The sequence below is a fragment of the Lacerta agilis genome, chromosome 8 (genome assembly GCF_009819535.1).
Source record: "Lacerta agilis isolate rLacAgi1 chromosome 8, rLacAgi1.pri, whole genome shotgun sequence".
Classification (NCBI taxonomy): domain Eukaryota; kingdom Metazoa; phylum Chordata; class Lepidosauria; order Squamata; family Lacertidae; genus Lacerta; species Lacerta agilis.
The window spans coordinates 4,663,493-4,673,254 of record NC_046319.1 but is presented as its reverse complement, the minus strand read 5'-3'; positions in this window follow the sequence as shown (position 1 = coordinate 4,673,254).

The following is a 9,762-nucleotide window of genomic DNA, read 5'->3' as shown; positions in this document are numbered from 1 at the left end:
CTGAGGCACAGTACAAGGTGACACCCCTCATTATTCCTTGCACAGAAGCCAAGTGGATTGACTGTTGAGTCTTAACTCAGTACTGGGAATCGGACAGCATTTTCCACAGCACTGACAGCCCTTTGTACTGTAAATAACTCTGTCCTTTGAGAGAGAGAGAGGAATGGCCCCAGAGCTTAAAAGGAGCAGCTAAGGGGCCGTTGTCCATGTCTGCCACCCAAGGCGATTGCCTCACTTTGCCCTGTGGCAGAGTCGGCCCTTTGGCCATGACTACTGTTGCCATGAACTCTCCAGAAGGATGGCAGGCGCTGGCTGTGTACATTCAGTGCAAAGAATTCTGGGCATTGCGGTTTGCTTAAGGCAGGGGTAGGCAACCTAAGGCCCAGGGGCCGGATGTGGCCCAATCACATTCTCACTCCGGCCCGCGGATGGTCTGGGAATCAGCGTGTTTTTACATTGAGTAGAATGTGTCCTTTTATTTAAAATGCATCTCTGGGTTATTTGTGGGGCATAGGAAGTCGTTCATTTCCTCCCCCCCAAAAAAATAGTCTGGCCCCCCACAAGGCCTGAGGGACGGTGGACCGGCCCACGGCTGAAAAAGGTTGCTGACCCCTGGCTTAAGGGTTGCTGGGAACTGTGATTCTGTGAGGGGTGAACTACAGTGCCCAGATTTCCCTGGAGGAAAGAATGTGCCTCAAATGTGATTTAAAGGGAGCCCACCCTGCGACTCATTTAGATGTATTTTTGAGCAAATTTATGGAGCGTGAAAACCTCCATGTTCAGAGGCACTCTATCTCTGAATGCCAGTCGCTGGGGAACAAACAGCAGTATCCCTCAGGCCTCATTTGCAGGCTCCCCAGCTGCATCTGCCTTGCCGCTGCCGCAAGCAGGGTGCTGGACTAAGTGGGCCTTTGACCTTATCCAGGCAAGCTGGTTGAGCACCAAGGGTGGTCCGTTCTCATGTCCCCCTTTACCCTTTACCCTCCTGTCCTCTGTTACTAGTCTGAACTTGCAGCCCTTCATTCAGTGGCAGGCTTTGAAAGTGCATTGTTACAGTAGAAATCTGTTGACAGTAGAAATCTGAACCCTACCCGAGTCACAATACTAAGCCGGTGGGAACCCAACCGCACCCTCTAATCTGAATGCCTCCAAAGAAAGCTTAGTGCTTTGGATTCTCAAGTTCTCTCTTGCGGGGTGCATGATTCTTGCCTGGGAGGCGCCGATCCCTTTGTAAAGCGCCTGTAAGGTTCTGAATGTTGAAAGAACTGCCCGAGGAACTCTCATCAGTGTGGAGGAGGCATGAATAGGTTGGATAAAACCAAGGGATCCTTTCAGGGTGGGACTCTGGTATTTTGCCAGACCAGGATAAACCATTTAGGCCAAGCCCAGATGGAAACTTTCCCCAACCTGGTGCCCTCCATATGCTGTAGAACGACACGTCACATCAGCCGTAGCTGGCACAGCTGGATGATGCTGGGGGTTCGGGGCTCCTGCATGAAGCAGGAATTAACAGATGCACAAATATAGGATGGGGGACAGCTGGCTCGACAGCAGTATGTGTGAAAAGGAGCTAGGGGTGTTAGTAGACGACAAGAGTCAACAGTGCAATGCAGCAGCAAAAGTGCTAATGCAATTCTAAATTACACCAATGGAAGTAGAGTGTCCAGGTCAAGGGAAGTCGTTGTTGTTGTTCAGTCGTTCAGTCCGACCCCCATGGACCAGAGCACGCCAGGCACTCCTGTCTTCCACTGCCTCCCGCAGTTTGGCCAAACTCATGTTAGTAGCTTCAAGAACACTGTCCAACCATCTCATCCTCTGTCATCCCCTTCTCCTTGTGCCCTCCATCTTTCCCAACATCAGGGTCTTTTCCAGGGAGTCTTCTCTTCTCATGAGGTGGCCAAAGTACAGGAGCCTCAACTTCAGGATCTGTCCTTCCCATGAGCACTCAGGGCCGATTTCCTTGAGAATGGATAAGTTTGATCTTCTTGCAGTCCATGGGACTCTTAAGAGTCTCCTCCAGCACCATAATTCAAAAGCATCAATTCTTCGGTGATCAGCCTTCTTTATGGTCCAGCTCTCACTTCCGTACATTACTACTGGGAAAACCATAGCTTTAACTATACGGACCTTTGTCGGCAAGGTGATGCCTTTGCTTTTTAAGATGCTGTCTAGGTTTGTCATTGCTTTTCTCCCAAGAAGCAGGCGACTTCTAATTTCGTGACTGCTGTCACCATCTGCAGTGATCATGGAACCCAAGAACTCTATTCTGCCTTGGTTAGTAGACCCCACCTGGAGTCCTGTGTCCAGTTGTGGGCACCACAGTTTAAGAAGTATATTGACAGGCTGGAAGGTGTGCAGAGCAAGGCGACGGAGAGGATCTGGGGTCTAGAAACCAAGCCTTATGAGGAACGGTTGAAGGAGCCGAGTGTCATAGTCCTGTGCTGCCAACCATAGCAGAGCTCAGGGGAGGGAGAAGCCAGCCAACCAGTCGAGTCTCGGGGGGGTGGGTACCGTACTTGCCTGGAGGCAGAGTCTGTATGCAAGGTTCAGTCCAGTCCAAAGGTCAGGAATACCTCAGTTCATGCAGTCAGACAATCCGGGGGGTCAAGAAAGCTGAGGGTCCAAGGTCTTGGGAAGCAGCAAGCAGCAGCAAGGTCTGGCCAGGAACAACAGATATTTCTTTCCAGCAACTGGCTGAGGCTGGAAACCTTGCTTAAGAAAGCTGGAGCCTGCTGGTTCTGATCAGCAGCAAGAAGGCTGATCAGCAGCAGATGGAGTCACTTTGCCTTCTGCTACTTCAGGCTGCTGCTCGGCAGGTGAAGCCGACTCCTGGCCCGTGACACTGAGTATGTTTAGCTTGGAGAAGAAAAGACAGAGGAGATATGGCAGCCACCTTCAAATATCATGGAATAACATGGAAGGTGGCACAGGCTTGTCTTCTGCTGCCCCAGAAGGGAGATGCTGAACCAATGGCTTCAAGTTACAAAAATTGAGATTCCAACTCATCATTCGGAATATCTTTCTGAGGTCGGATGGCCATCTGTCTTGGACTCTTTAGCTGTGATTCCTGCATTGCAGGGGGTCGGACTAGATCACCCTCTGGGTCCCTTCCAACTCTACAATTCTATGATTCTATGTATGTGGTAACACTGGGGAAGCATCTCAGAATAAAGCTAAAGCAGAACAACAACTAGTGCACTTTTGTTGTAGTTGTTTAGTCGTGTCCGACTCTTCGTGACCCCATGGACCAGAGCACACCAGGCACTCCTGTCTTCCACTGCCTCCCGCAGTTTGGCCAGACTCAGGTTGGTAGCTTCGAGAACACTGTCCAACCATCTCATCCTCTGTTGTCCCCTTCTCCTTGTGCCCTCCATCTTTCCCAACATCAGGGTCTGTTCCAGGGAGTCTTCTCTTCTCATGAGGTGGCCAAAGTACTGGAGCCTCAGCTTCAGGATCTGTCCTTCTAGTGAGCACTCAGGGCTGATTTTCTTCAGAATGGATAGGTTTGGTCTTCTTGCAGTCCATGGGACTCTCAAGAGTCTCCTCCAGCACCATAATTCAAAAGCATAAATTCTTCGGCGATCAGTCTTCTTGATGGTCCAGCTCTCACTTCCATACATGACTACTGGGAAAACCATAGCTTTAACTATACGGACCTTTGTCGGCAAGGTGATGTCTCTGCTTTTTAAGATGCTGTCTAGGTCTGTCATTGCTTTCCTCCCAAGAAGCAGGCGTCTTCTAATTTCGTGACTGCTGTCACCATCTGCAGTGATCATGGAGCCCAAGAAAGTAAAATCTCTCACTGCCTCCATTTCTTCCCCTTTTTAGTGCACTATGATTGTGTTAAAACCAAGACACCCACAATCAAACCCAGTCTGGAGGGCCTCCTTGCAGCCACTGGCACTTTCCCTGAGTGAGGGTCTGGGTCAAAGGCATTTGCTTAAAACTCTCTTTTCCAATCTGCGTAAGAGCGAGCCAATTACTTTGCTGACACTTCCACTCACTGCAGTTCTAAGCACTTTAGAGATGGAAATCAAACCAAGCAAGGAAAGCCTGTGACCTTGTCAACATGAGGCTTTCTCCAGTACCCTTGGGGGGGGGAGGGGGGGAGGGAGAGAAAGAATACAGATTGCGGGATAATTGTGCCAAACGAATCTTCAACCCCACCACGTCATTTGATCAAGATGTTGAAGCTAGCCTGTGGCAGTTTGGAATATTTCATAATAAATATCAAGAGCAGGCCTGCTTGCTATATTAATACTGTAGTGGCTGTGGAACAAAATTCACCTTTGATTCCCATTCAAATAGGCAGATGATTTTGACTCCTAGAGGAAATTTATATAACAGAGGAATAGAAGAAGAGAAGGAAGAAAAAAGACAGGCCAGCTATGTTAGGATTTGAACTTTAAAAGCTCCCACCCACCCACCCACCCACTCAATTGAATGGGTGAGAAACAATTAATAATTTTATTGCACTATTCGTAGAACATAGTACAGTTGGAAGTGACCCCTTGTGTCATCTAATCCAACCCCATGCACTGCTGGAATCAGAGCTAAAGAATCCATGATAATGGAGTCCATTCCGCTATCAAACAGCTCTTCCCATTATAAAGTTCTTCCTAATGTTCTGCGGGAATCTTCTTTCTTGACATTTGAATCTATTGGTTTGGTTCCTACCCTCTGGAGCAGCAGAAAACAAGCCTGCTCTTCCTTCCACATGACAGCCCTTCAGATATTTCAAGATAGCTATCCATCCTATCACTTCTCAATCTTCTCTTCTCCAGGCTAAACATGCCCAGGGCGTCGCTGGGGAAGGGCGGTAGGGGCGGTACGCCCCCAGTGACAGGGTGACAAGCGGCGGGTGGGGGTGACAAGCGGCGGCCCCTCCCACCACTCCCATGCACCGCCGCTCCCTCCGTCACCCCGGGAGCAGCAGCGCTGCACAGACGGGGTGCTTGCTCGGCCGAGCGAGCACCCCGTCCGTGCAGCGCTGCTCCTCCCGGGGTGACCGGTGGTGCATGGGGAGTGGTGGGAGGGGCCGCCGCATGTCACCCCCACGCACCGCCGCTCGCTCCGTCACTGTGGGAGCACAGCGGGAGAGGGGCGGGCCAAGTGGCCCGCGCGGAGGCGTTGTTCCGTGCGCATGCGTCATGACGTCATGCGCACGGAGCGACGCCCCGCCCCCATGGGTGCCGCTGGGCTTGCCACACCCGGCAGCCCAGCGGCTACCTACGCCCCTGCCAACTTCCTCCATCACTCCTCATGAGGCTTAGGTTCCAAACCCTTTATCATCTTGGTTGCCCACTTCTGCATCTGTTCCAGCTTGTCAATATCCATCTTAAACTGTGATTCCCAGGATGCAAGTGGGACTAGTATTACTTCCCTCCATTGGGACACTCACTTTTTGTTGACACAGCCTCGAACTATGCATTAGCTTAGTCCTGTACAAGCAAAGCATGCAACCCCAGTGAGGTCCCTGTCACATTCTCCTTTCTCTCACTTTGCAGGATACCATTTCCTCGCAACGTATCCTGCAAACTGCCTTGTTTTGTTCCCCTCCCAGCCGCTGTGAAGAGGCTTGCCCTGAGGGCTCCCAGCTTTCTCCCTCCGATGTCCTTCGTGACACCCCAAATCTGCTACTTTTGTCAGCCTCCGGAAGGACCCAGAGGCTTGATGGCTGGGAGCTGAGCACTCTGAGGAGTTGCAGTAACACTAAATTGCTTTCTCAGCATTTAAAACCATTCAAGGGGATGGCAGAGGGCATTTCTCTCTCTCTCTCCTCAGTCAAACGTAATTAGGTTAAAAAAGGAACAAGTGGGTCACTGTACCTTCCAGCACAAGAAACTTACCACTCTGCACTTGGAGTTGAGATTTGGTGCATGATTAAAACTGTGCTCTCCAGGGGATCAATGATTTGTTTATCTCTTGCCAGGGCTAGATGGGGAGAAACAGTGTTACACGCTGAAATGACGACTTTGCCCTTGATATTGCGAGGCTCCTGGACATACAGTGGTACCTCGGTGTAAGAACAGCCCTGTTTAAGAATGATTCGGTTTACAAATTTTGCAAAACTGGTAGTAGTGTACCGGTTTGCAAACTTTACCTCGGTCTAAGAACGGAAGCCAAACAGTGGAAGGGCACCGGTGGCAGGAGGCCTCATTAGGGAAAGCATGCCTTGGTTTAAGAATGGTTTTGGTTGAAGAACGGACTTCCGGAATGGATTAAGTTCGTAAACCGAGGTACCACTGTATTTGGACCTAAGAACTGCAGCAAGTTCATAGGGTTGGGTTTTTTTTTGGCACATTATCCAATTTGGTTCTCATCCATAAAAGTACACAAGGAACAGATTTGCAAGTCAAATAGGGAGGAGCTATGCTAGAAATTCGAGTTATGTTCTCGAAGCTACCAACACAAGTCTGACCAAACTGCGGGAGGCAGTGGAAGACTGGCGTGCTCTGGTCCATGGGGTCACGAAGAGTCGGACACGACTAAACGACCAAACAACAACATGCTAGAAATTGGACAAAATGAAGCAAGTTCTGTGATGTATAGGTAAAGGTAAAGGGACCCCTGACCATTAGGTCCGGTCATGTCCGACTCTGGGGTTTCAGCGCTCATCTCGCTCTATAGGCCAAGGGAGCCAGAGTTTGTCTGCAGACAGCTTCCAGGTCATGTGGCCAGCATGACAAAGCCACTTCTGGCGAACCAGAGCAGCACACGGAATCGCCGTTTACCTTCCCGCCGGAGCGGTCCCTATTTATCTACTTGAACTTTGACGTGCTTTCGAACTGCTAGGTGGGCAGGAGCTGGGACCGAGCAACAGGAGCTCACCCCGTCGTGGGGATTTGAACCGCCAACCTTCTGATCGGCAAGCCCTAAACTGTGGTTTAACCCACAGTGCCACCCGGGTCCCTTCTCTAATGTATATGGGTCTGTAAAATTGCCAATTGGTATAGGGTTTTGTTTGTTTTAAAGGTGGTTTAATGATGTGTGACAAGACCGAAATAATATATGTACTAATCTCTAGTACATGTGCTAATTTTTAGACATCCCAACCAGTATTGAGATTCAATGGATCTTAGTGCACTCTAGTGGCCAAGTAGAATGATCGCCCAGCATCACATCTTGCCTTTTCCACCAACATCCACTGAGGGCTTGTCCACACATTACCTCTGTGCTGTAATGCTCCATGTCCAAGCACTCTATTTTTATGCCTGCGAGCTTCCTCCCCAAAACCCTGCTCTTTAATGCTGAATCGGAGCAAACAGCAATCTGCGGGAAACCTGAATTGTTGTTTGTTGTGCTTTTTGAATTTATAATAGGAGGCGTCACAGAGGAAGAGAATCAAGGATCCAGACTGGGAGCCCCTAATCTCGTTTGCCTGTTCTGCCTAGCAAAGCACCAGTGTTAAGGCTGGAAAATACATTGGTGATTCAATTCTGCTGAAGGCTCCTGACAGCACTGGGTTCAAGGCATTAGCAGCAAATGGCCTGGCTCCCGTCTCCTTCAATTAGGCAGAGTCAGTGTGCATTAAACAGACTGTTTAGGGCAGTATCCTTACCGCTTAGGAGAGGAAGACCACATTTGCCCTCCCAGGCCTGATGTGGAAAATAGTGGTTAAAAGCAGGTAGAAAGTGTTTATTTAGGCTGCACATGGAGAGATGCCAGAAGCCATCAGGTTTTTACCAATTTCACTCTTGTGATACGTACATACACACATACATACATACATACATGAGAGCCAGTGTGGTGCAGTGGTTTAGAGTGTCAGTCGAGGAGCTGGGAGACCTGGGTTCAAATCCCCACTTGGCCATGAAGCTCACCGGGGGCTAGTCACTGCCTCTCAACCTAGCCCTACCTTGCAGGGTTGTTGTTGGAGATTAAGTGAGCTCCTCTGATGAAAAGGTGGGATACAAACAGGGGCATAGCAAGGGGGGCTGGCCTCCCCGGGTTCCATAATGGAGGTGGTGACAAATTATCATGGAACAATTTTTTAAAAATTTTTATTTATTTTTGAAAATGCCTGCTCCGAAGGTCTTATCTTACTATACTAGGGATTATATAGCTATATATGAAATTTCATGCGTATCGGTTAATATCTTGACCCTCCTCCACCAAAATAGCTGTTCACTTGGCTGTTTTCCTATGTCATGAAGGCTGAAATTTCAGTTCAGTGGAGCACTTACTGTTCCCAACCCTAACCCTGTGGAAAGCCATCTAATTAGACTTTAATTTGATTTTGAGGTGTTTTTAGGAGGTAATTTAATTATTGTTTGATTTTATACCAATGTTATGTATCTGATGTTAGCCACCCTGAGCCCGACTTCGGCCAGGGAGGGCGGGATATAAATAAATGAATAATTAAATGCAATTAATTAATTTATCTATCTAATCTATCCAGCCCTACACATACTTTGGCAAGCAGCTTCTACCCATATCAATAATCCATAGACTTAACTCCCTCATTTCATTAGCTGCCTCTCCTGGGCTGCTTTACCAATGGCTCATTGGGGGCCACTTTCTGATCTATTAGTTTCTGGGAAAGTACCTCTTGTTCTTGCCAAAGGTGTATTTCCCTCTGCAGGAGTATTTTATTAACGCAGCCTGAGTCTTAATGCAATAATCTTCGAAGAAGTTTCCAGTAATACAGGAATCACACCAAGGCTATCGGCATTCGTTGCATTGGGATGCAAGAAGAGGCAGCTACTGGATCAGGCCATAGGGGCACCGTCTGGTCCATTATCCTGTTCTCACAGTGGCCACCTAGATGCTGCAAAGGGAAGCCCAGAAGCCCAAGAGCAACACTCTCCCTTCCTCTGGTTTCCAGCAACTGGGATTCAGAAGCATTTCTGCCTCAAACTGTGGAAGCAGAGCACAGACATGGCTGGGAGCCACGGATAGCCCCCTCCTCCTCCATGAATTTGTCTCTTCCTGTTTCAAAGCCATCCTGTGGCAGGCAGTTCCGAAGGCTAAGTATGCGCCACCTGAAAATTTCCTAAACAGGCCCCACGAACGGACGTTCTGCACCGGGGTTGAGCCTCAATAACCGTTCTGAATTCTGCCTAGATTGAATTGAATTTCGGCGGTTAAAGCAGAGGGGGCATGATCCAGGAAAATCTAGGCAATTTCCAACTCCTGCTGGTTTCAACATTTATCAAGCACAACTTCAAAGCCCACCCCGCTTGAAACCAAAGGGATATTGATGCTGGCAGCATCGCAACACGATTTCACCCGGGGCAACAGAGGGAGGGGGTGGGGAAAGGCACAATCCCGTTCAACGGGGCTTTTTGTTTCCATTTTATTTGCCTTCCAAATAAATAAACAATGAAAATAAATATATAAATAAATAAATAACAATCACAGGACATCAACTGGAATGTAGGTTCATGCACAGGTAACACCAATGATTAAATAAGCAGCATTTGAAATGACCGTATGACCTTCCTTGTCTTACATTCAATTTGCATTCCTCTACATTTATACACACGACACTTCAAAACTCTATCTGGACATGCATTGCATTCTCTAATAGGCATCGCGTACTTCCGCACATTCCAAAGGGAGCTGGGGCAGAATCTGTCGGGAGCATCTCTCGGGTGAAAACGCCCAACCAGAGGAACATCTGGGACATTTAATTTCGTGCTGTTAAGATGAAGACTGCGGGCGGCCAATGGGATTACAGCACATTCGCATCTTATGCAGACGTTCGGTTCAAAGAGTTTTGTGTACAGGGATGTCCAACAGGTAGATCGCGATCTACCA